This window comes from Oryctolagus cuniculus, chromosome 2 (assembly GCF_051225735.1).
Source record: "Oryctolagus cuniculus isolate XC-2025 breed Fujian yellow rabbit chromosome 2, ASM5122573v1, whole genome shotgun sequence".
Classification (NCBI taxonomy): domain Eukaryota; kingdom Metazoa; phylum Chordata; class Mammalia; order Lagomorpha; family Leporidae; genus Oryctolagus; species Oryctolagus cuniculus.
Genome location: NC_142868.1, coordinates 5,782,309 through 5,808,170, shown reverse-complemented (window position 1 = coordinate 5,808,170; position 25,862 = coordinate 5,782,309). Strand labels below are relative to the sequence as shown.

Below are 25,862 nucleotides of genomic sequence, written 5' to 3'. Positions count from 1 at the left end.
ACAACAAGCCCAAGAGGACCAGTGGTAGCTCAAAAATCCCAGCTGATATACCCCTGTTTAGATTTTTTTTTTGTGTGTGATTGGCACTTTTCTTTTTTTTAACTTTTATTTAATGAATATAAATTTCCAAAGTACAGTTTATGGATTACAATGGCTCCCCCACCCCATAACTTCCCTCCCACCCGCAACCCTCCCCTTTCCCACTCCCTCTCCCCTTCCATTCACATCAAGATTCTTTTTCGATTCTCTTTATATACAGAAGATCAGTTTAGCATACATTAAGTAAAGATTTCAACAGTTTGCTCCCACACAGAAACATAAAGTGAAGAATACTGTTTGAGTACTAGTTATAGCATTAAATACAATGTACAGCACACTAAGGACAGAGATCCTCCATGAGGAGTAAGTGCACAGTGACTCCTGTTGTTGACTTAACAATTTGACACTCTTGTTTATGGCATCAGTAATCACCCTAGGCTCTTGTCATGAGCTGCCAAGACTATGGAAGCCCCCTGAGTTCACCAACTCTGATCATATTTAGACAAGGCCATGGTCAAAGTGGAAGTTCTCTCCTCCCTTCAGAGAAAGGTACCTCCTTCGTTGATGACCTGTTCTTTCCACTGGGATCTCACTCGCGGAGATCTTTCATTTAGGTTTTTTTTTTTTTTTTCCACCAGAGTGTCTTGGCTTTCCATGCCTGAAATACTCTCATGGGCTTTTCAGCCGGATCCGCATGCCTTAAGGGCTGATTCCGAGGCCAGAGTGTTGTTTAGGACATCTGCCATTCTATGGGTCTGCTGTGTATCTCACTTCCCATGTTGGATCGTCTCCACTTGCAGACAAGGATAAAATGGGGTTTTCAAAGACATATCAGGGGAATTGAACTCTCTTTTGTTTGACTAATGAAATGATGAGCTGGAAGCTCCTCTCCTCTCTTTCCCATGCTCATCTCTCTTTTGGAGAAAACAGACTGGAGAATCACACTTGGAAAACTGACCTGGACCAGACTGGGGGCAGAAGGAAACAAGCCCTGAGCTGCAAATCAGAGGAAGAGGATGTATGCCCCCTTTTCACCTCTTTCCTTGTCATCGTTAGATCCAGAAAGCCCTACAAGGCCACCATGAACTTGCAGGGAAGAGAGCACAGAACAGGCCAGAAAGTTGAATACTGAAGGAGAGGGGGGATGGGGGAGGCAGGTGTTAGCTCAAGCTCAGACTCAGAGGCTTTCTGGTTTTGTAACACAAGCTCTCATAGCTTAAAGCTCCCTCCTTCTCAATGGGGGTGACATCACCCAGGGAAGTGGTGGCAGTGTGATCCCACAAGACCAAAGCAGCTCACGTGAGGCTCCTGGCTCCTCGCCTCTGACCCAAGGTGAGTCCAAAGATGGAAATGATAAGCGAGAGCCTTGGTCCTACCTGGTGGGATAGAAAACAAGGAGAATTTGGGAATCTAGTATGAATCAGCAAAAAAGAGTTTATACTTGGCTTTCATGAGATTGTTGGTATTTATGCTGCTGAAAAGGCAATTATAGGGCATAGGCGGATAAGTTGTTGACGGGGCTTTAAGAATGGTTGCCTCACTTCTGTGGTAACCAATGGCAAAAGCTGCAGAAGTTGCAGGACCACGCTGGGGAGAGATACTAGTCTCCGTGTAGAAAAGCCTAGAGTACTTGACTGGGCTTTCTCAAGTGCTATTTAGACAATGATGAGTGCTAGTCTGAGAAACTGATCCACAGAGCAGTAAGGTTTCAAACCATGGTCTCCCTGCTCTGTAACACATGGTTATGGTCTATGATGTCTTTATCCCTAAGAAATCTCAAAATATTTAAATCACAACAACGGTCTCTTTCTTTACAGATTTATTATTTATTTGAAAGGCAGAATTACGGGGCGGGGGGGGAGAGTCACAGAGAGAGATCTTCCATCCACTGGTACACTTGCCAAATGACCACATTAGCGAGGACTGGACAAGATAGAAGCCAGGATCCAGGAGATTCTTCCAGGTCTCCCATATGGGTGCAGGGGCCCAAGTACTTGATCCATCTTCTGTTGCATTCCCAGGAGAATTAGCAGGGAGCTGGATCAGAAGTGGAGGAGCCAAGACTCAAACTGGTGTCCATATGGGATGTCAGTACTGCAGGCAGAAGCTTAACCTTCTATGCCACAGTGCTAGCACCCAACAACTGTCTCAATAAGGAAAAACGTGGTATGGAATTAAAGAGCTATAGTCTTTTGCTGTTAAAGGTTTTGTTTACAGGGATTTTCAAAGTAATGGTGTTTCTGAGTTGCAAATGCATAGCTCTGCATCAATGTCCTCAGGATACTACAACAGGTGCAGCAGACAGGGTGACTGTCAGCAACAGAGATCTATTCTCCAAGTGCCTGAAATAGGAGTCTGACACCAAGGTGCTCTCCCTGGCACCTCCATGGTGGGATCTTTCCTCACCACTTTCAGCTTTGTAGTCATTCATTTCCTGGCTTGTGAAGCCTGATCCGGTCCCAGCCTCCATCTGTTGCTGCCTAGTCCTCTGGGCCTCTGTGGCTTCACATGGCGTTCTCCCCGGGAATTCTTTCTTACAAGGACAGCAGCCATCTTCAGGAGGACCCACCCTAACAACCTCATCTGCAATGACCCTTTTTCCAAATAAGGTCACATTCTGTTCAACTGGGGTTTTGGATGTCATTGTATCATTCTGAGAGTTAAGTCAATTAATAACAGGCTCAAAAAAAAAAAAAAATCATCAGAAAACCCAGCCTTAATTATGCCCAGATTTTGCTCCTGAGTTTTTCTTCCCCATCAACACCATCAGAGTCGTTATCACTTTGCTTCCACACATTCTCATCCCTTTGACGCCCATTGTTATGATGTGCCAGGCTCAAAGATAACCAAATAAAGCAGCAGTGTTTCAAACCCCAACAGTTTCAGCTTCCCCAATGCCTCAGAACTGATGCCACTTCCCAAATGAAATTCTGTTCCATAGGCTTTCACACACCTGTGATGAAAGTCGTGTCCCCTGATTAACTGATGACAATAAGCATTCAATCTCTAGCAGGCAATCTTTCAGTATAGACCTTCATCTAAGACCTGGCATTAGTTGAGAAGTCTAATTTTTTCTTTCCCATCTGCCATCTACAAAGCTGAACAAGCACTGTTCCAAGAGCTAGAAATGGTATGAACCACACAGAGAAAGCCCAGGCCTTAGAATGGGGGGTGGAGGGTGGGGATATCATTTACTGGGCATTGCCTAAAACCTCCATTACAATATGGCACCTGGTGGATGTTCGAGGGGTGTGTCTGCGGCTGCTGCAGTTAAGCCATGTAAGATCGGCCCACTGGCAGGGATAGGTCTGCTTTGGTTCTAGACACGTGGACAGTGCATGATCCCTATACTTTGCTTAAGATGCCCCTGTGCGTGGTCCACCCACGCCTGCATGACCTTTTCGATGATTGGCTCCCCTACTGCGCATGTCTTTTGTAAGCCTTATAAGCCTGCACAATTCCTCAATAAAGTAGTTCCTGCTTCGACAGAACTCACCCATCAACCTTACCTTTCCCGTTTGCCTTATTGGGGAGTGCTTGTACTGTTCCCTGCTGGTCAGGGGCCAGTCTCAGGCTTAAGACCCCAACAATCATTCCTGTGTTAATATTCACTGGACACCTACTATGTTCCTGAGGATTTCCTACTTGGTAGATTTCAGGATAGACACATTCTCTCCCTTGTGCAGTATGCATTTCAATACATAGCCTTGTTCTTTCCTTATAGTTCCTTAGAATTCTGTTCTACACACTGCACATTTTTTAAGCATCTTCCTGAGATCCTAGCCATAACCTGTCTGCTATAAAACATCTTTAGGGTTTCTGATGTGCAAATATGATTACAGGGGTGACACACCCGTCCTGTCTCTTAACAACCCCAGAATTGCAGACTGTTTCCCATAGAAGGGCAGCAGCAAGCAGCAAGCAGTCTGAAGGACTCCAGCATCAGAATCTGGGTCACAGGATCACCCACTGCTGTCTGTAAGCCCAGTACTGACTTTCAACTTCACTGTCTCCTCCTTTGAAAGAGGGAAATGTAATAGTGCAAGGACAAGGGATCTGAAGGGTCAAGACCAGTGGTTGTCCTTGCTCAGTGTTGCACTGCTGCAGGGGCCAGGCAAGAATGATCAGCTAACATATTTGAGTCTCAAAAGTTATGCCAGGCCGGCGCCGTGGCTCACTTGGCTAATCCTCCACCTGCGGCGCCGGCACCTCGGGTAATAGTCCCGGTTGCTCCTCTATCCAGTCCAGCTCTCTGCTGTGGCCCAGAAGGGCAGTGGAGGATGGCCCAAGTGCTTGGGCCCTGCACCCGCATGGGAGACCAGGAGGAAGCACCTGGCTCCTGGTTTCAGATTGGAACAGCGCCGGCCGTAGCAGCCATTTGTGGAGTGAACCAATGGAAGGAAGACCTTTCTCTCTGTCTCTCACTGTCTATAACTCTGTCTCTCTCTCTCACTGTCTAACTCTGCCTGGCAAAAAAAAAAAAAAAAAAAAAAAAAAATTTGTAAGTGACTCTACTTACACACAAAAAAGTTCTTACTTTTTCTATTTACCTTAAAGAGAGGAAAGCAGTTTTGGTTTCCTTTTCCTTCTTCCTCAGAAAGAATCAAAGCAGAAAGAGAAAGGTTAAAAGTCCTGTCCTTCCCTAAAGCCAAAGTCCAGTCCCAGTGTTGGCACTACTTTTGACCTCCTCGGCCTCCATTCCTGTGGTGAGAATCCTCTGCTGCCCCACCTACAGACTGTTCATCCCACGTGCTGATACAGAGCCCCACAAGGGATGGCTCGGCCATGTTCCGTGCTGTTTTCCTTTCCCTTAATCTGATTTTGTCTCGCAGACCTCAATTCAAAGAATGTGAGGACAGATGGTGTGGGGCCATTTGCCCTGCCAATTTAGTGACCCTGGCAAGGATGCAGCTCCTGCGTGTAGAAGGAGTGGTTTTGCCCACATGGTTTAAAAATATTACAGTGTTTTTAACCTCGGGGGAAAGTTTTTGGCGAAAAACCACAGTAGATTTATTTTCTGGTGGATGATGTCACATCTCTAGCCAGATTTCTCTAAACAAGGCTCTGCTTCAGATACATAGTTCACTGCGGCTGCCATGTAAATGCAGAATCATGAAGCATGGTGCTAGAGAGCTGAAGGAGATTTGGTCTAAGATTCTAGAACCTGTTCTCTGCCTTGGTTCTGCCCCCAGTTCATCATGAGGATTCTTTCATTAGGATTCTTTCTCATTTAAAACCAAGAGGTTTAGATTATAGGCAATTCAGTTTAACTACACTACATGATGCAACATGGTTCCTTAGTATTTCAATGGATTCCAAAATGATAAATTACTGCAGCTACCCTCAAAAAGTTTATAACTGATGTTGACATTTATACCCCCCCCCCGAAGCTCATCCTGTCCATTGGGAACCTCTCTTGGGGTTCCCTCTCCTTGGAAATACCTTCCCTATGTAGCTATACCTGGATAGGTCCTTCTCATTACTCAGACCTCAGCTGAAATGCAGAGATGCAAACTTAAATAGATTTAAAGAGATCACTTTAAATAGAGTCCCACCCTATATACCCCAGGCCACTCTCAAGCCCATTATGCTGCATTGTTCTTTCATGGCCCTGCACTGTATCCCACATATTTATAGGTCACTAGCACTGCACCAGCACAGTAGCCATGGTAAGGCAGAGCCTCAGGTGCTATGCAGCCCTCATGGTGCCAAGACCTGAGAGGGAGACAGTGGTGGATAAATAAACCCAGCACCAGTATTGTGAGAATGTTACAGTTCTGATTCTATTTTTTTTCTTTTTAAAATTTCTTTTTAATTTGAAAGACAGAGTAGGTTCACTTCCCAAATGCCTGCAATGGCAAAAGGCTCAAAGCTGGGAGCCAAGAACTCCACTGTGGAATCTAGGTCCCCATTATAGGTGACAGGAACCTAATTACCTGGGCCATCCTGACTACCCTATAAAGTCTGCATTAGCAGGAAACTGGAGCCAGGAGCAGGAGACAAGAATTGAACCCAGGGACTCTAGGTAGGACATGGACATCTTAAACACCAGGCCTAACACTCACCCGTGATTCTGCTTTTCCAACCATGTAGCAGCAATAATGATACCAACACAGAGGTATTACTATAACTATTAAACTGTGCCTTTATGCAAAGTACCTGGAATGACTACAGCATAAGCTGAGGTCTTAATTAATGTTAGCTCCTGAAAACTTTCTGGAGAAAAGTGCTCTGAACCCAGCAATGAATTTGAAATTAATGCATATTTATTAGTTGGTAAACCCCCATCCTATTTGTGACTGAAGAATTGGGGGAGTCGAAGGACCCTGAGGCAGGGATTGTAGGGAAGAACCCTTATCACCTGTGTCTCTGCAGTTTCCCAAGAACTTAGATACGAATACAGCAAAACGAGGTTAGGAAATAAATGCAAAAGTCAGGAACAATTTATGTCTAGAATGATTCCCAGCAACTTGTGGGTTATCCCTTTGACCCCTGCATCTACCCCACACAGGTTCCTCTCTCCTGTGGGATCCTTGGTTCAGGATGGCTAGGCCAGGGAAGGGAGCAAGGACTCCCTAAGATCCTGGCCAGAGAGGCATTTGAATTTGAATGCCAGCTGTGTTATTGTGTAGAGGGGCTGGCATTGTAGCATAGTGGGTAAAGCAGCCACCTGCAACACCAGCATCCCATATGGGAGCCAGTTTGAGTACAGGCTGCTCCACTTCTGATCCAACTCCCTGATAATGGCCTGGGAAAAGCAGAGAGTGTTTGGGCCCATGCCACCCACGTGGGAGATCCAGATGAAGCTCCTGGCTCCTGGCTTCAGTCTGGTCATCTGGGGAGTGAACCAGAGGATGGAAAATCAATCTCTCTCTGTCTCTCCCTTTCTCTCTTAAACTCCTTCAAAATAAATAAACATTTTCCTAAACAAAAACTGCTCAACTGGCTCCACAGCCCCCGTTGAATTTCAGACATGCTGAAATTCAACAAGACGGGACTTAAGCTCACACAAAGAGACTCTTTTCAAGTGTCAGGTGATGTGAAGGTGAGAGCCCAGCTCACTGGGGAGATTCACAATGTGCTTCCAGAAGGAGCCAGAATGAGAGCTGAGAAGAGAACGGGCAATGAGAGTGAGCTGAGTCCTCCTCTGGGTCCCAGAGTCACGCTGCCTGAGGCATCAATATGAACAGGTGCCAAACTGTAAGAAATCAGAAACACTGTTGCTAATTAACCCAGGCTTCCACACAGGACATCTCCGAGAATTTGTTTAAAAAAAAAAAAAAAAAAAACACAGATTTGGACCCATGTGGAGTGCTGTTGAGGACACAGCACTCTACCAGGAATTCATAGCAAACAACACATCTTTCCGTGATGTGTTGGGCGGTCTCTTTCGTGTTTGGGGGTATGGATGTGTAAAGTGCATGGTGCAGCCCCAGACCTTGACCTCGGTCTGCCAACAGCTGTCTGACAGGAGTCTGAACTTGGCAGCCAGCAGCAGCCAAAAGGAAGTAACCAAACATCACATGGTGTCGGGATGTCCCAGAACCAGTGATTTCTTTTAACACCTAACTCTGTCTTGTTCAAAAAAAAAATGCAAAAGAAAATAGTAAGAAAGGGATAAGCTGAGATAAGGTTTTGCCATCTTCTCTCTCCCCCTGAACACTTCCTCATGTCAGAGCGAAGAAGTGAATGAAGAATCAGACCTGTACAGCACAGAACATTTACCCTTAGCAAATCCATTTCTCTGGTGGGAACTCAGTGACACCTACTACACAGGACTCCTCAGTACTGTGGTTTTCCCTCTCCTATGAGTCTATGATTGTTTCAAAATTATAAGGTTAAAAACAATAAAATAGGTAACAAGCTGTAGGCCTAGCAGTAAAACGCCCACATCCCACATCACAGTTCTTGGGTTCAATTTCCAGATCCAGCTCCTGCTTCCTGCTAATGCAGCCCCTCGGAGGCAGTGGTGAAGGTGCAATAATCAGGTTCACGCCACAGATGTGGATTACACTCCCTGGCTCTGCCCTCCGCCTTCCCCGGCTGAGCTGTTGCAGGCATGTGGGGACGCAAACCAGAGGATGGGAGGGATGGCAGCAGGCATGTCTTGCTCTCTCTTTCTCTCTCTCTATTTCCTTGTCTTCCTTTCAAATAAATAAAGATTATCTTTAAAAAAAAAAAAAGCTTTTAAATTGCAGATTCAAATGTCAGTTCCCCTTGTGCGCACTAAAATTGTAGCCAATATTACAAAGACATATTTAAAGATGTCCTGTTTGAACTGGTTCCAGATTGTTACCATATGTGCTGTGCCTGTATTTTCTTATCTACTTGTATTTGCAGGATAATTTTATCACTTCATCGACTTAATGCTGGGAGGTGAGTTATATCACATTCAGCTTTAAAGACGAGAAAGGAGAGAACCGGGTTTAGATAACTCGCCTCAAGTCTTTCAATTTGTGGAGCTGGGCAGGATTTTAACTAATTTTAACTCCTATGCCTGCCAACCCCGCGGCTGAGCCTCCAGGCAGCCCATGAAGGAGCCAGTGAAAGCTCTCTTTCCCATTCACCCCTGTATCCGTGGTCCTACTTGAGCATAACCGGCCCTTGAAAGCCCTGTGTTTTTCTTGTTTTTCACCCTTCTTCCTGTAATTCTTCCATGTGTTCTTTCCAAGCACTTTCTGTTTTCAGTGAATTAGCCCCAAAATGAAAACTCCACAAACTCATAAACCAAGCATTAGCATGGAAATGTCCTGTGCAGGGGGAGGGGGCAGTGGGACGTGCACAGGACATATCAGAGTGCCTGGGTTCAAGTCTGGCTCTGCTCTTCATTCCAACTTCCTGCTAATTTACACCCTCAGAGCAGAGGTGATGTCTCAAGTAGCTGTATACCTGCCATCTACCTGGGAGACTCAGACTGAGTTCTTAGCTCTTGTCTTCAACCTGGCCCAGGTTGTCTCTTCTTTCTGTGTCTTTCTTTCTCTGCTTCACTGACTTTCAAATTAATAAAATAAAAACTGGAAAAAAATTTAAAAGAAATGTCTTAATTTGGACACACATGCAGCTCTACATACCTCACACATCCTTATTCACAGAGGGGACCCATCATCTATCCATCACTCATATGTCTGGTGGCCCCATACTCTGCCTCAGTGGCATTGTGAGGAGAGCCTGGGAAAAATCAAGCCAGCTGATGTTACTTACATGTCTGGCCCAGTGATGGCGAATAATTTAATCCCAACACAGTCCATCCTCATAAAGAACATCATTGGCATGTTGCATATGGCACCCAATCCACTGCCCAAAGGTAGACAGTCTCCCAGTGATCCATCTGGGTCACTGAAAACTAGTTGTCAAGACTCAATAATTTCTGGATTTTTGCAGTGTGTCCTACTGCAACTCAGGGCCCATGGATCCAGCAGACGTTGCAGGGGAGTCATGAAAGAGACGGGGCAAAAGGCAAGGACCCATCAATCAATCAACACGGTGTGAATCTCTCACCAAGTGGGAGATGAACATGAGCCATCAATCTAGCTGAGTAACGTAAGACTGAGGAAAGAATGGAAGAGGAACATGTGGGCAGGGGGGCTGGATGACTGGCCTCAGAGTCTCTCCCTCCAGCTGCCATGCCATGCTAACCCTTGCTCTCCGCATCACAGTAACTCTTCCTCCATTAAGTTCCTCAGTGTCCTGTGCCTTCTCTCCCACCCAAGCATTCACACAAGACCTCTTCAAGTTCAGTCCTGATGCCGCCTCTGCTTCTTCTCTCCTCCCCTGCTTCCTCCTTTCTCCTGCTTCCTTCTTTCCTTCTATGTCTTTTCCCTTTGGCCCCTTCTGTCTGTCCTCCAACTCTCTCCCCTCCCCCCATTCTTTTCCCCTTTCAGTATAGCAAAGACCTCATCACAAAGACCTCACCTCTCAAATCACCTCCTTGAGGAAGTCATTCCTGCCTCTTACATACTTTAGGGCCATCGTTACTCCTGTCCCAGAGCATACAACATCCTGCTCATTATTTCCTGCTCAATATCTCCCCACCCCATAAGATTCTAACCTCCATGAGAGCAGGGACAAGATCTGTCTTCTTCAGCCCTGTATCCCCCATCAAGTCCAGAGCTAGAAAATAAGTAGGTAAGGGAGATCAGTAACTGTCTGGGAAATGGCTGAATTAGGTCTAATTCGCTGCATTCATTACAAGTTGTAATCTTTATGTATTTGTGAAGTTCATAAATTTATTTTCACTTTCTTCAGACTGAAAGCTCCGTGAGGACAAGGGTTAGGTCTTTTACCTCATTAGATTTTTCAGTACGCAGCAGAATTTTTGAGACATAATACTATTCAATATATAATGAATAGATATAAAAAAATCATATCAACATTACCCATACTATTAACTACTTTCTCATTATTACAATCTAGTTTTAATTCTCGCAGGGTTCTCACATCAACAAACAAGTTCTCATTACAGTCTAGCCACTGATTTCATGTGAACATGGGTTTTAGATTTTTTAATAAGGTCCACAATAATTCACTCTCTGTATCCACTCTTTGGGTAATCTTCTTCCACATTCACTCGGGGTAGAAGAAACCATGTGATTTTCCTCAGTCCATAGGCCCTTAGCAAACAGGATTCAGCAGAGACCTGTGTGCAGGCTGACCTGTTAGGGCTTTCTCTCTTTTGCTATCCTGGAAGCCTGAGCCCATCTTGTAAGTGAGCTTAGGAAACTCTGCTGCTGATAAGAAACTGTGTGGACAAGAACTGAGACATCGGACTGACTTCCCAACAATCAGCAGACATATAAACATGATAATCTTAGATGACCCAGCTACCCACCAATGCAGTTCCAACCTGAAAACCAGGCCTTGCTTTAGGTTGAATTATGCTAAAACCCTAAGCCCCAGGACCTCAGAATGTGATCTTTTGTAGAGGCAGGATTCGACAGAGGTAATCAAAGCATAAGAGGTCATTCAGGTAGACTTTAATCAATAGGACTCGTGTCCTTATAAATGACAAATTGGACACAGACACAAGGACAAGACCATGTGGAAGTGAAGACAGCCAAGGAGAGAGGCTTGGAACAGATCATTCCATACCAGCCCTCAGAGGGAACCAGCTCTGTTGACATCTTGATTTTGGACTGCTGGCCTTCAGGACAGTGAGCCCATACATTTATGTTGTTTTAGCAACTCAGTGTGGTACTTTTCATGGAAACCCTAGCAGATCCAGGCCAGAAAGATTGACCAAGCAACCCATATAACAGTGGATTATATAGAATGGTTGTTGTTTAAGTCCCTAACACAGCAAAAGGAAATTGGTAAAGTGGGTAAATTACTTGGCTCTCTGTAGGATTCAGTTTTTACAATTACAAAATGGGATTAAAATTATTTTCCTCACATGGTAATTAGGAAGATTAAGTAGGATAATACTTGCAAGCTGCTTAGCGCAATGCCTGGCCATAATTAACATTCGATGAGTGCTTATGTTAGTGTTACCTTTGGGGCACACATTAAATCAAAACCAGAGTTATTTACTCAAGAAAACATAAATGTCTACCTTTGAATTTATCTTCAGTAATGCTGCAGATTATTTTGGGATCTAGTATCAATTTATATAACACCAATGTGTAAGGTGTGCAGAAGGGGACATTGGACGCTCAAATGGGTCAAGGGTATCATAGAAAGAAATTAAAATACACAGGAACCCCACCCCATCCACTGTTTTGCTTTCCTCAAGTTCAGTTACCCATGGGCTTCCTTGATCTAAAAATATCAGAAAAATTCCAGAAGTCACTCTTAAGTTCCAAATTGCATACCACTCTGAGCTCACATCATCCCATTTGGGAACTGAAGCACTTTGTTGTCCAGTGTATCCATGCCATATATGCTCCCCATCCATCAATCACTTTGCAGCCATTGGTTAGCACATGAACAGATGATGAGAGATCAGGCTGCTGTGCTCAGTAACCCTTATTCTACTGAGTGACCCCAAAGCACAAGAAGAGTGATGTAGGCAACTTGGATTTGCCAAGGAGAAGTCATAAAGTACTTTCTTTAAGTGCAAATGTAAAAGCTCTGGACTCAAGAAAAGAACATACACTGAGGATGAATGAAGGAATCTTCTAGCTGTGAGATTATGAAGAAGGGAAAAGAAACGAGTGCCGTTGTGCTGTGATTCCTCACACAGTAAAAATCACAGCCATGGTGCACGGAAAGTGCCTAGTGACGATGGAAAAGGCATTAAATTATGGGGTTTGATGCTATCTCTGGTTTCAGGCATCCACTGGGGGGTCTGGACTATATCCTCTGCAGATATGGGTGGCTACTGTATTAAGCACTTAATAATATGGCACAACATTGTCAGATGCCTTTATTTGCAATGTTTCTCTTCACTTCTCAGAATAGTTCTAAAAAGCAAATATTACCATCCCTCCATAACAGATGTGGAAACTAATTGAGAAAGAAATAGCAACTGCCCCAAATCCCAATACTGAATACAGCAAGACTCAGAGCTAGCTTGTGTCATCCCAGCCTCTCTCTGTAATGCCTAAAGAGTTTGGTCCATGGGTCTTTGGTGGTCTTGGGAAGCACAAGATACTCAGTGTCCAGCAGATACATTGGAAGGTGTCCGCGTGCAGGACTGCAGTCTCCTACAGCTTCATTTCTGCATTGCACCTCAAGAACAGAAGAGGAAGTCCTGCTTGCTCACGGGTCATGCGCCCGCCATCCGGGTCTGTGGCTGCCTTTCACAGGAAACCAAGCCTAAAACGGACCCAGGAGGAGGCTCCTGCTAAACGACACTGCTCAGCATCGAGCACAACTCAGCCCATGCCCACAGATCATCTGCAGATCTCAGTGATGCCATTGCAAGCACCCTCACAGGAGCCGAACATCTCAGCCCTGAGCCCTGGACACCCTCCACACGCTTCAGGTAAACTGAGCAGGCCAGCTCCCTCATGGTCACCTCCCTCTCACAGTCATCTCCCTCTCATAGATGATCATGGGGGTGGGGGAGCATACCGAGCAAAAAGGGTGACAGGTCATTATATTCTTGGAACTGTATCTATTATCCATAGTGAATCTGTTATTTGTATTAATATCACATTTATATGAGAATTCTGTTGTGGCGATTTATGCATTTACTGTGACCCTGAGAATCTAATATATTAATTTATTCCTTTAAATAAAAAAATTTGAAAAGGGTATTTCTAACATGGGATGCTGTACCTTCTGCACCACTCCCGGTGGACAAAACAAATGCCAGCATCATGAATTCCAGTCTTAAAGATCCCTTCATTCTACTGGGAGACGAAGTTGAGATGCCTACTCATCAAAAATTGAAAGACTCAGTGTTTCAGTCTCTGTGTGTTGGAGCTTGGACCTGCTGACTGCTACTGAAATACAAAGGCCAGGCCGGTCGCTGGCTTTCTTGGCTGGTCTTCGTTAGGACGGACCCCTAGAAAGGCAGCCTAATTCAAAGCAGGTCATTGTGGCGACAGGTTAACTCCTGGAGCCTGTGGAAAAACATTGTTAAGTTTTCTGAATTCATGCGGATTCTTTCGCTTTGGTGTGGCAGAGGTTGGCCTTTGGAGTCAGGCAGGCATCCTTCCCTCATGAGGTGAGAAGCCCAAGAGTGAGAGAAAGTTGAGATGAGATGCTTGCAATCTGCCAAGAGGTGCCTTGTCCAGGTTTTTTCTTGGAGAGAACAAAGAACAAATTGGAATGAGACAGAAAAGACACACATTTCATCGAAGTAGACACACTGATTTTAAAGATATTAGCATGATGGAACTTTGCCAATTACCTATTTTACGATTTCTTCACTGATGCTACTTCTCTGTCTCTTGCTATCCATCCTGTGGCATGCCCACCACCATCTCCACCTGGTGCTGTTCCACTGGGTCCCCATGGGCCACCAAAGCCAGAGGGCATATTCATTGCACAGATCAGGTAGATAATGGTAGGCCTGGCTAATTGGAGGCCAACCAGAGAGGTGACAAAGCTTCAGAAATCCTCTGAGGAGCCTCAGATAAAATATGCCCTAGAGAAGCTTGAAAGGCAACTGGCATTCATTTAGTGCCAGCTCTTGCCAGCCAGTCTATGTATGCATTAACTCACTTAATCTTCACAGCCAACCTTGGGAGTCAGTTATGATCTTCCCTGGCTTACAGATGAAGGATTCCAGTGGTCTAAGGAACATACGCAAGGTCGTGCAGGCAGTTCTGTGAGTTAAAGAATTCAGATCTGAACTGATTGACTGATGTGAACAGGAGCCGGGCTCATGCAGTCTGTCTGCATCAGTCCCTGGAATGGGCTGTGACACCAGCCACCTTCTTGGAAGCATGCCTCTTGCTTCTCTCTAGGGAGTTCCCCCAGATGACTCCATGAACAAGATCATTTTAAAACCAAAGGTAATAACATTTTCTTCTGTCTGTCTTGCTCAGGCCTGAGCATCAGGGAATCTCACTGCTTTCTCACTTTGCTGCAAGATAGGTGCTGTCTTGGAAATGGGATAGGATTTGCTTTCACTTGGAACTTGGAGCAGGCATGTTACCTTATCTCTGATCCTGAATTCCTGCATCTCTCTAATGCAGCAAGATCAGACAAGATCACTATTGACAATTATGTAGTTTCAGTAATATATTTATATGAAGTGAAATATGGCATGCACCTGACCCTCAGTATGTTTTCAACAAATATTAACTTCTTTCTTCATGACTTCCATTTCATCACCCCAAACCAGCACTGAGCTTATTTACAAAATATGCCCACAATCACCATAGAATTTATTAAGACCTATAAAGGTATGAATGTTTTATTTTAGTAATCACAGTCAAGAATATTACTATTTTGTAGTTGCATAGCCTTGTACAATCCATATAGCCATTGGATACATGTTTTTTTTTTAAGTTTTTTTTTTATTTATTTGTTTGAGAGGTAGAGTTACAGACAGTGAGAGGGAGAGACAGAAAAGTATTCCTTCCGTTGGTTCAGCCCCAGATGGCCGCAACGGCCGCAGCTGTACCCATTCGAAGCCAGCTTCTTCCTGGTCTCCCATGCGGGTGCAGGGGCCCAAGGACTTGGGCCATCTTCTACTGCTTTCCCAGGCAATAGCAGAGAGCTGGATTGGAAAAGGGGCAGCCAGGACTAGAAATGGCACCCATATAGGATGCCAGCACTGCAGGCGGAGGATTATTAACCTAGTGTGCCACGGCGCTGGCCCCAGATACATGTTTTCTTATCTAATGACCTTAACTACTTCATGAAGTAGCTTGGACACATATTTGATCAACATGTTGAGATGGGAAGAGAAGGGCTTTGAGACCAGTGAGAACTGCATATGAATCTAGTGTGGCTTACCCATGTGTCTCTGGGTAAGTGACTTAACATTTCTGGCCTTCAATTAGCTGTTATTGATGTTTTGTCATATGAAACTGGGTATAATAACACACTTTGTGAGTTGTTATGGGAGTACGTGTGTTCATACTGCCTCTGTCAGAGAATTAACACTTGCCAACTGGATAAATGGCAGCAGCAGTGTTGAGCCCAAGGTCTCATCATGAACAGATGAGCTAGATCTAGAAGTATCCTTTTTGAATACTATTACTTAAATCAGATATATCCCCTTCATAAGAACTGTCAAGGTCTACCAAGATTGGAAATGTGCATAGCTTCTCCCAGTGATATCTAACCTTCTGTGCTAAGAGGTAGAATGCTCAAAGGGGTTGAATTATTAAACACAGATATAAGTTCTTGGATATAAATTGTACTTAAGATGCTTAACAGATTGAAACAAAAGGTCCAATGGTTTTCCTAAGTAAGTTATCAATAAAACTCTGAAGTATCAGGTTAGATATCACCAACTGTATAGTAACATGAAATACATAATTGTGGAAAAGATACAACTGATTTTTGTGCTTATTTTTAAAAATTTTTATTTATATAAATAGATCATATTTCATGTATCTCATAGGTACAATTCTAAGAGACAACCATAACGCCCTCCCTCTCCCTTTTCCTCCCTGCATACCCCTCCTTCCTCCCTTCCTCCCTTCCTTCCTTCCTCCCTCTTTTCCTTCCTTCCTCCCTTCCTCCTTTCCTTCTTTCCTTCCTTCCTTCCTTCCTTTTTTCCTTTAAATTTTACAAAAGCATAATTTCAGTCCACTTTATAGTCACAGGCTTAATGCACCCCTAACCATAATATTCAACAAGTTAAAAAAATAGAAAGACCAAAGGTCCATAGGAGTATAAATAAAGCTAAAAACAATCAAATCTCAAGATGCCTGCTTCATTCCTATACTAATAGTACATGTCAGATAAAACATGATATTTTTCTTTGGGGAATGGCTTGTTTTACTAAGCATAATCATTTCTAGTTGCATCCACTTTACTCCAAAAGACAGGATTTCATTCTTTTTATGGCTGAGTAGTATTCCATAGAGTATATATACCCCATTGTCTTTATCCAGTCATCAGCTGATGGACATCTGGGCTGACTTCTTAGCTATTGTGTGTTGAGTTGCAATAAACATCAGGCTAGAGATGACTCTTTCATATGCTGATTTCATTTTGTTTGGGTAAATTTCCAGCAATGGGATGGCTGGATCATATGGTAGTTTTATTTGCAGATATCTCAGGAATCTCCATAATATTTTCCATAATGTTGTACTAGTTTATATTCCCAAAAGTAGTGGATTAGGGTATCTTTTTTCCCCACATCCTCACCAACATTTTTTTTTATTTTGGATGATAGCTATTTTATTGTTGATTCTTTTGTAGGCAAAATATCTTAAAAGCCATAACTATGATTATTCTGCTTAATCTTAATCAGGACCCTCAGATACTAATGACTTGTAGATTGTCATTTGAGAATCTGCTACATGTCAGACAATGAAGACTTTACTGTCTCTCATCATTTTATTATACCTTTATAGAAGAGGATCCTGTGGTCCAGAGAGACTGAACGTGTTGTCTATTTCACACAGTGAATAAGAGTATTAACCAGAAATGAGACCCAGGTCTACTGAGTCTCACACTCCTGCTTTTTGCCCTGTGCCCATCAAGGAAGCACTGAATGCCCAGGGTCATGGTCAGATTTTATTTTTCATTATAAATTGATAAATTATAGTTATATATATTTATGGTATATACAATGATTTTATGACTTATGGATATAATGAGTAATAATTAAATCAAGCTAATGAAGACATCTATCACCTTAACTACTTGCCTTTTTTGGTAAGAACATTTGAATTGACTCTCTCAGTCATCTTGAGTGCATAATACATTATATTTACCATATTCATTATTCTGTGCCAAATATCTGAGAAAATAAAACTTAGGAGATGGCCATTCGGAGCAGTGGTTAAGACACTGCTTGGAACACCCACATCCTGTATCAGAGAGCTTGGGTTTGAGTACAAGCTCCAATTCCAGTTTCAGCTTCCTGTCAGTGGGCACCCTGGTAGGCAGCGAGTGATGGCTCAAGCACTTGGGTCCCTGCCACCTGTGTGGGAAACCCAGATGTTGTTCTAGTCTCCTGGATTGGGCCTGCCAGCCGCAGCTGTTGCATGCATTTTCAATGAACCAGCAGGTGGGAGATCTTTGTTTCTCTCTCTCTCTCTCTCTCTCTCTCTCTCTCTCTCTCTCCCCCCCCCTCCCCCCCCCCTCTCTCCCTCTCTCTCCCTCTCTCTCCCTCTCTCTCCCTCTCTCTCTCCCTCTTACTTTCAACTGAAATGGAAACAAATAGAGAAAAACTTAAAAGAAAGATAAAGCTTGGTCTCCTGGCTAATTGAGTCTTTGAACCCTTTGTCACTTTCTTTCAAACGAATCAACAGCATTTTAGGACTCCCAGATAGACAATAACCATTAGTGAAATGTATGTGGGAGGTTTTTTATTTTTTTAATTTTTATTTTGTTGGTGATGTTAATTGAAACACTGCTTCCCAGACACCCAAGAATGAGAAGTAGATTCCATTCTGTTTAACTGGCAATGTTAACAGCTGCTTGCCCTGTATGCTGGGATGAGCCAGAGGGCCCGGACACACAGAAAATTCAGGATCTGTGTGTATGGGTCACAGCCTTCAACTGTGGCAGGTTCTCTGCTGAACTTAGTGTGGGGTAAGATGAAGGCTGGCTGGTGGCCCAGGGCCCCACTCTGAGGGGGCCGACCAGCTTTGCAGGTGGAGATGGCTCATTTTGTCCAAGGCACAAAGAGCTGAGGAGTCCCAGTGGCTGTCCCATTCTGGCATTCTGGCCCATTCACCCATCCTCTGGGCCTGGTTCAAACATAGTCATGTGCCAAGTTCAGGTGACCAGCATGCTCCCTCCTAGCAGATTACAGTGGGGAGCCAGCTTGGCAAGCATCGAGTCGGAGCTGTGGACGAGCAGCTGCTGGGCTTGCTGGGCTGTGGATAGCACCCTGGGAGCAATGTCTGCCCCCTGAAGGTTTACAGATACTGACAGGCTAGTCGCCCTCAGTCGTGGACAAGCACAGGGATCTCCTGGCCAGCTCCACTCTCTGGGAATTCCACATGGAATGCTCCATGCTCTTCCCATCTTAGACTCCCGCCTCCATGCCTAAGTTCTTCCCACTACACCACAACACACCACCCTCACTCCACACACTGAGGGAAGTGCAGCCCAGTTTTAACCTTAGAAGGATGATTTTAGGTGAGGTGCTTGGCCTCTCAAAATTTCAATTTGTCCTTTACAAGATGAACTGCAACAGCTTCCTTTGGGAGTTCTGGTGAAAACCAGCTGCAGCACACAACAGCTGCATATTTCAGGGCAGTCCTCTGGCCACCACTTCCCACAGCAGAGGGCCATCGGTTCACTCTCCAATCCAGCTTCCTGCTAATGCCCACCTGGCCGGACGGCAGTGATGGCTCAAGTACTTAGGTTCCTACCAGCATTGTGAGAGACTCAGATTCAGTTTCCAGCTCCAGCTCTGGCCTGGCCAGCATCAGCCATTGCTCATCTTTGGGGACTGAACCAGATGATGGGCGATGTCTCTCTATCTGTTTGCCTCTATGTCATCTCTCTCTCTCTCTCCCTCCTTCACTCTCTCTCTCCCCTTCCCTCCATCCCTCTCACATACATAGACACATTCTAAAATTACATTTTGTAGTGCCTAGCAATTATTGTGTGCAGAGTAAAAATGGGATATTATTATCCTTGTTAGCATTATTATCACGAGCCTATTTTTTTTTTAAAGATTTATTCATTTACTTGAGAGGTAGAGTTACAGAGAGAGGGAAAGACAAAGAGAAAAGTCTTCCATCCACTGATTCACTCCCCAAATGGCTGCAAAGGCTGGAATTGGACCAATCTAAAGCCAGGAGCCAGGGGCTTCTTCCGGGTCTCACACATGGGTACAGGGGCCCAAGTACTTGGGCCATCTTGCACTGATTTTCCAGGCCATAACAGAGAGCTGTATTGGAAAAGGAGCAGCTGGGACATAAACCGGTGCCCATATGGGATGCGGAAGCTTAGCCTCCTGTGCTGCAGCACCGGCCGCATCGGATTATTTTAGATTCAGACAGATCTCTATTAGATTACTATCCTTTTACCCATTTTTAGGAATTTTGATCAACAAAAGTGCTTTTTGAGCTCACCCTATTCATGATTATTTTTATCATTCATCTAAAAAGGCTTGGTAATAACTTACAACTCTTCATAAGTATTGATCATCTGATATTATTAAGATTTAATGAAAATGATATGAATCCCTCTTGGATATTTTCTTTGCTAATTTCTTTTTTAAAAAACTTATTAATATAAAGAGAACAGATCCCATTTATTTCATAGATACAGTTCTAAGAAGATACTTCCCTCCCTTCCTCTCACAAACCCCCTCCTCCCTTCCCTTTTTATCTTTAATTTTTGTAAAAACATAATTTCCATTTACTTTATAATCATAGCTTAATGTACCACTAACCATAATATTCAACAAGTAACAAGTAGAAAGACCACTGTTCCACAGGAGTATAGACAAGGGCAAAACATAATGATCAAATCATGTCTATTTACACATTTTCTGTATTCTATATTATCTACCGTGTATCAGAGATGGCATATGATGTTTGTTCTTTTGGCACTGATTTATTTCACTAAGCACAAGGGTTTCCAGGTGCACCCATTTTGCTGCAAAGATGCAAGTCTGGATTCTTTGTGGTTCTGACATAGGAATGATTCAATAGCCACCTGCTGACGGAGCCTAACAGCTCACTGTTTACAGAGCACTTTCACTCCATGACCTCTTTGCTCTTCAGAACAATCCTATGAGCAAAGTTTTGACTTACATGTCCATTTTTCAGATTACAGCAACTGAGACTCAAGTCGCACCCTTTACCAGACAATTCAGTACACCTGAGCTTAAAGACTTGTGCATACCTTGCTAGAGGACAGCTTCTGAATTAAACAGGGGACAAAAAAATAGCTAATTATACTGAAGATTAGATTATAGGTTAAGCTCTGAGTGTACTTGAAGTAGCAAATGAAGCGATGACCTCACCTGGATCCACACTGTGCTTTTGTTCTCTGGACAGATTTGGCTCAGGAGGACTCTCCTTGCACAAAATGACAGAATCGTTCAACACCGAAAAATCTAGGTCATCTGGGTTGTTGTACAATGGAAGCTAAATTAAACAAAATGCCCTACATAGGGATCTGGGATGCAGTGAATGGCATTACTGTATTATTATTATTATTATTATAAACTACATGACTATTAGTCCAGGCTTGAGGACTTATCTGGACTTTCACGTTCCTTCATTAGAATTTAAGTTTCTCTCAAACCACTCTGAGGTTCTTACCCAGAGAGGCACCGACACACAGCAGGTGCTTCATAAATGTCTGCTGACAGAATGAAAATGCTTTCACTGTCAGCCCTCTGTGTCCACAGGGGAGGTGGGGCCAGCAGGGGCCATCCTCAGCCCAGGGCCAGCCTGTGAGTCACGGTGCATCTGCAGCAGCCCCTGATGTCTGCTCACTTCCTTGTACCTTTCTCTCCCTAAAACCGGCATTCGGTACCACCCCAGTGCCTTAGTCCACCAGCGGAAAAACGTAACAAGCAAAGATGTCCTAGTTAGCATCATAGCAGGGCACACCCCTCATCAGGATTATTCTGCCTTCATTTGTGAGGGCCAAGTGAAGACAGAAGTGAGATGGGATAAATCTAAATAAAGAAGAGAGAATGAATGGGGAAAGGGTTGAAGGAAGGAAAGAAAGAAAATAAGAAATGGAGGGAAGAGGGAAGGAAGGAAGGAAGGAAAAGGTTAGGTTAGGTTTGTTTAAGATCCTGGTAAAGTATACTCAGTGTAGTTACCAAGTGTGGTATAGTTTAGAAAAGGATACTAAACTGATCTTCTGTAAAAAAAAAAAAAAAAAAAAAAAAAAAAAAAAAAAAAAAAGAAGAAGAAGAAGAAGAAATTATCAATTCCCAACTTGACTCTCACTGGGATTAAACATGACAATAGGTCTTATCTGATTTCATCATCATTTAAAAAATCATCTATTATTTTTCACTTTATGTTTCTGTGTGGGAGCAAACTGTTGAAATCTTTACTTAATGTATGCTAAACTGATCTTCTGTATATAAAGAGAATCGAAAATGAATCCTCATGTGAATGGAAGGGGAGAGGGAGTGGGAAAGGGGAGGGTTGCGGGTGGGAGGGACGTTATGGGGGGGGAAGCCATTGTAATCCATAAGCCGTACTTTGGAAATTTATATTCATTAAATAAAAGTTAAAAAAAAAGGATACCAGGGATTACCTGATAAATGTGTGTGTACATATGTATGCATGTGCATATATATGTGCTACTGTCTTTTTTACATGAACAGGAAAATCGTTTTAATAGCAACAGCAGGGAGAGGAACTGTGGAGGAAGAGAGGAGGAGGAGAAAGACAGCAGGAAGGACAGAGGGAGGAGAGAAGGAAGTGGGGGATGACTTGAGGGGATGAGAGCAGGGGAGGGAAAAGAAAGAGTCTGCTTACTACAAAAAGGAATCAAAGGGGAGAGAGGAATCTCGACTCTCCCTGAAGGAAGGGAGACAGGAGGCTGCAGGAAACAGGGACACGGCTTCTGAAAGCAAAACACACCGGGAGTAATCAGTTCAGAAACTGTAGATTGCATCACTTCATTAAGGGTGTTTTCCAAGTCATCTAAAACAAAAGATGGATCCACATTCATGTTCCCTCCAGATATTTAAGAGAAGTTACTTGTCACCAAGACGGCTGCAAAACCTTTTTAAAAATACACCCCTACTTACTGGCAGAAAAACTAAAAAAGCAGTCTCCTTATTTCTTCAAAAATCTATAATAACAATCTATTTGACTTCAAATGATTCCACTCATTGAAAATCCAGTAAAATTAAATGTTATATTTAATTAAATTTAGCTGATTGCCCTGACCAGGGTATAGAATTAGAAATCTAATCAGCATATATTTTCTTCTAAGTATGAGCATCTCTAAAATGTGACTTTCTATTTTTTGATATGAAAATAGAAGAAAATTACATTTTGGCTGAATTGATAAATATCTGCAGCAAAGAAATCTTACTTTCAATGGGTTTACTCTAAATCCAACCATGCGCATACACACACACAATACTTGCACACACACACACACACACACACACACACTCCCAGGTTTCCATTCTCAAAATATATACAGATCTCTCTCCTTCAGCACCATAAACACTCACACTCACCGTTTGGGTTATGTTAAATGTGATTGTGTTGGGAGAATCAGAAGTGTGTTTTGTGTATGTTATATTTAGTTCTTTTCCTATTTTAATGAGAAAAAAAAAAGCATCGAGCCTTAATTCAGACTTTCTCCTCCGGCTTTTGACCCAGTTTTGTCTGCACGGCGATGTCTTCTGGTCCCTACTGATTCAGACTCTTCCTCAGGGGTTTGTAGTTCGCTTTTGGTCATGTCCTGTATCTAATCAGGTGCACTGTCATTATTAGAGTGATGTTTCTTAAACTTTCAAATAAACAGAGACTACTATTTTTACAAACTTTGTCCTCCCGGAATAAGTGAGAAATTCTTGAGGATTTCAAATAGTTTTTTACTGGGAAAGCATTGTATTTCCTTCATGAAATATTAATTTCTGATCAGGTGAAGTGGAATGCAGCAGCAATATTTATGATAAAATATTTCCCTGCAAGCTCTGTTTGGTAGCATCGATGAATTCCCAGTGGATAACAAGGTTCTCAAGGATAACAGGAAAAGGCGATTTGTTGCATTACATATTCCAATTGTTTAAACGGCTTATGATACCATCGGGATATTAATTATTTTTGGATTAAGATCCACACCAGGGAATGGGTGTTTAATGGTTAAGATGCTCTTCTGCCACTTCGGAGTGCCTGGTTTGATTCCCAGATGTGGCTCGTGAAGACAGCTGCCTGTTAATACAGCCTTTGGGAAGCAGAGGTGATGACTCAAGTAATTGGGTCCCTGCCACCTACGTGGGAGACCTGGATTGAATTCCCAGCTCTTTGTGTCAGTAAATGGCAGTCCATCTCTCTCTGTCTCTCTCTCTCTCTCTCATAAATGTTAAAAAAAGAAAATATCCACACAAAAATCTAAACTATTTAACAACCGAGCCTTTGCTTCCAAACACATTTGCTGAGGTACCAGGTAGGCTGCAAGCTTGGAGCACCCATTCTGATTTTAATGCCTAAATCTAATGTAAGCTTTTTGGAAATCAGAGGCATGCTTGACCCACAGAGTCAGTACTTAAAGAGCTGATGATTGAGGCAGGATCTCTGCCCTCAGGACACTGGCCTTGTTGTGCATCTGTCTTTGGCATGACCCTCTTTTTTTCTTGAAGAGGGCAAAAGCTGAGCTCTGGAGAGAAGCAGCATAAGGTGGAACAGTGTTCATTCTGGACCCTCAAGGAGTTCCAGATCTGGCTCTGTAAATTCCAATAGGAACTTCACTGGTGAAGAGAAAGCATAGGTTTCTAAACCAAAATGAGCTCATTATGAGCATATTATGAGCATATGAACATATTATGAGTATATCCAAGCTTTTTTTTTTTTTTGCCTAGGATTTAGAGTGTGGTATACTGCTATACACTCAGGCAATTTTGATGCCCAAGTTGGCATTTATAATTAGATTTGCACTGGCATTTAATGTGCTATGGGACTTACCCTGGCTGGAGAAATAAACTGGCATCAATAAAAGAGAGAACTAGTCCCCTAAAGACTGTCCAAGGGCCAGGCTGCTGTGTGCCTCTGTACCACTCCATCTAACAGGGCCTCCTCCTGCTTAGCCCCTCCTCAGCCACACTCTGGCAGGCTGGGATTCAGTCTCCTTCTGAGAACCCTTGAGAGCTTCTACCGACTTCCCTGTGGCAGAGGCAACTCTGGACATATTAGCATCATTTTTGCTCCAAGCGCCCTGCTGTGACTGAGTTCTACAAGCAGGACTGACACATGGCACCTCATTGTCACTTCTCTCTGACAGGGAAGGCCTTGCTACTTTCAGCGGCTAACTAGGAAGAGAAACTGAAAGAAATATCCTGATTCCTATAGAAAGGTAATGCACAGAACCTCATGAGAGGTCTCTCATTGCTGGGACACTCTAGTTTCTCAAAGCCAGGCAGGAAAATTTTCATCCTGGATAGATCCTTGAAGTCTGGCCTCTGCTTCCATGAGGGTCTGAGTTACTTCTAAGGCTTGTTGTTGATAAGATGGTTTCAAGACTCCTACAACTCTACAGGAAGCCAAGTGGGTCTGCTCTGGGCATGTCTTCCCCCATGTTCCAGTATCATCTTTTGTTCCTCTGTGTTTTGCAGGAGCATGTTTAACCTCACTACATGGCCAACATTTACAGTACCATGTAGAACACAGAAAAGCACTATCAGGCAGGCACCTTGCTCTGTGCCTCTAATCCCTAGTATCTTCAGTGTGCCTAGCACACAGCAGATCTTCAACAAATATTTGCAGAATACAGGACTAAACTTTAACTTGTAAGTGGCATCAACCTAGATTTTACTTCCTCAGCCTGTAGAAAAGATCTGATTTTGAAATGGCTGTTTCGCGTGATTCAAAGTCTTTTCCACTCTCATTTATATGATAAATGCGTAGATATAGCAGATTTGGTTTTTCACTATCTCCCTCAAAATTTACTCAGAAATGATTCAAAATGTATGGAGAATTCTTTGTAAGCAGTGGTAGTTCTTAAACTTCTATGCAGGATGGACTTGGGACAACAAGGCTAATGAAAGTGTAGTTGTTTGTTCTGGGACATCGGTGTGTTCAGTGAGAAGGCTGGGCAGGTGGAGGTGAGAAATGGATGTAGACTGAGGCTCTGACATCTACTACATTCTGCTGCCTTCTCCCTTAAAATACCTGGGGCATCTGAATAATACCCATACCTGGGCTCCTCCCAGAACAAATGAACCTATTTTTCTGAGGCATCATTCATGCTTTCTAAAGTCCCCACATTGCTCCAAAGACAGACAGGAAACCTATAACTTTCCCAACCAGTGGCTGTGAGCAGCAACTAAGCCTCCTCATTTTTGGAGAGGAAAACCCAGATGTGAAATAAGGCATTTGTCTTCAAATTCAAGCTCATTTTAATCACTATTTCCTCACGTCTTAAGGCATCTTACTTTCTCATGTAAACCTCACAGTATCCCTACACCATCACCACTGTATTACCCCTGTTTTATGGATACAAAAAACAAACAAACAAACAAACAACAACAACTAAGAACAAGCAAACAGTGTACTGGGATTGACTGCAAAGAATCAAGGCTGATGGGACTGAAACACCCGCCGACTGCTCACAGAGCCAGTTGTTGATGCCGGAGG

At 43.4% G+C, this 25,862-nt stretch overlaps 1 protein-coding gene across 1 annotated transcript in view; it reads left to right on the top strand.

Annotated features, from left to right (window-relative positions):
• Positions 1 to 225: 225 nt before the first annotated feature.
• CLNK (cytokine dependent hematopoietic cell linker) overlaps positions 226 to 25,862 on the top strand; it is a 192,877-nt gene continuing 167,240 nt past the window's right edge. Inside the window, exon 1 of the mRNA XM_089326849.1 lies at positions 226 to 12,961. The gene's annotated coding sequence lies outside the window, so the exon portion shown is untranslated. The remainder of the gene's footprint in view (positions 12,962 to 25,862) is intronic.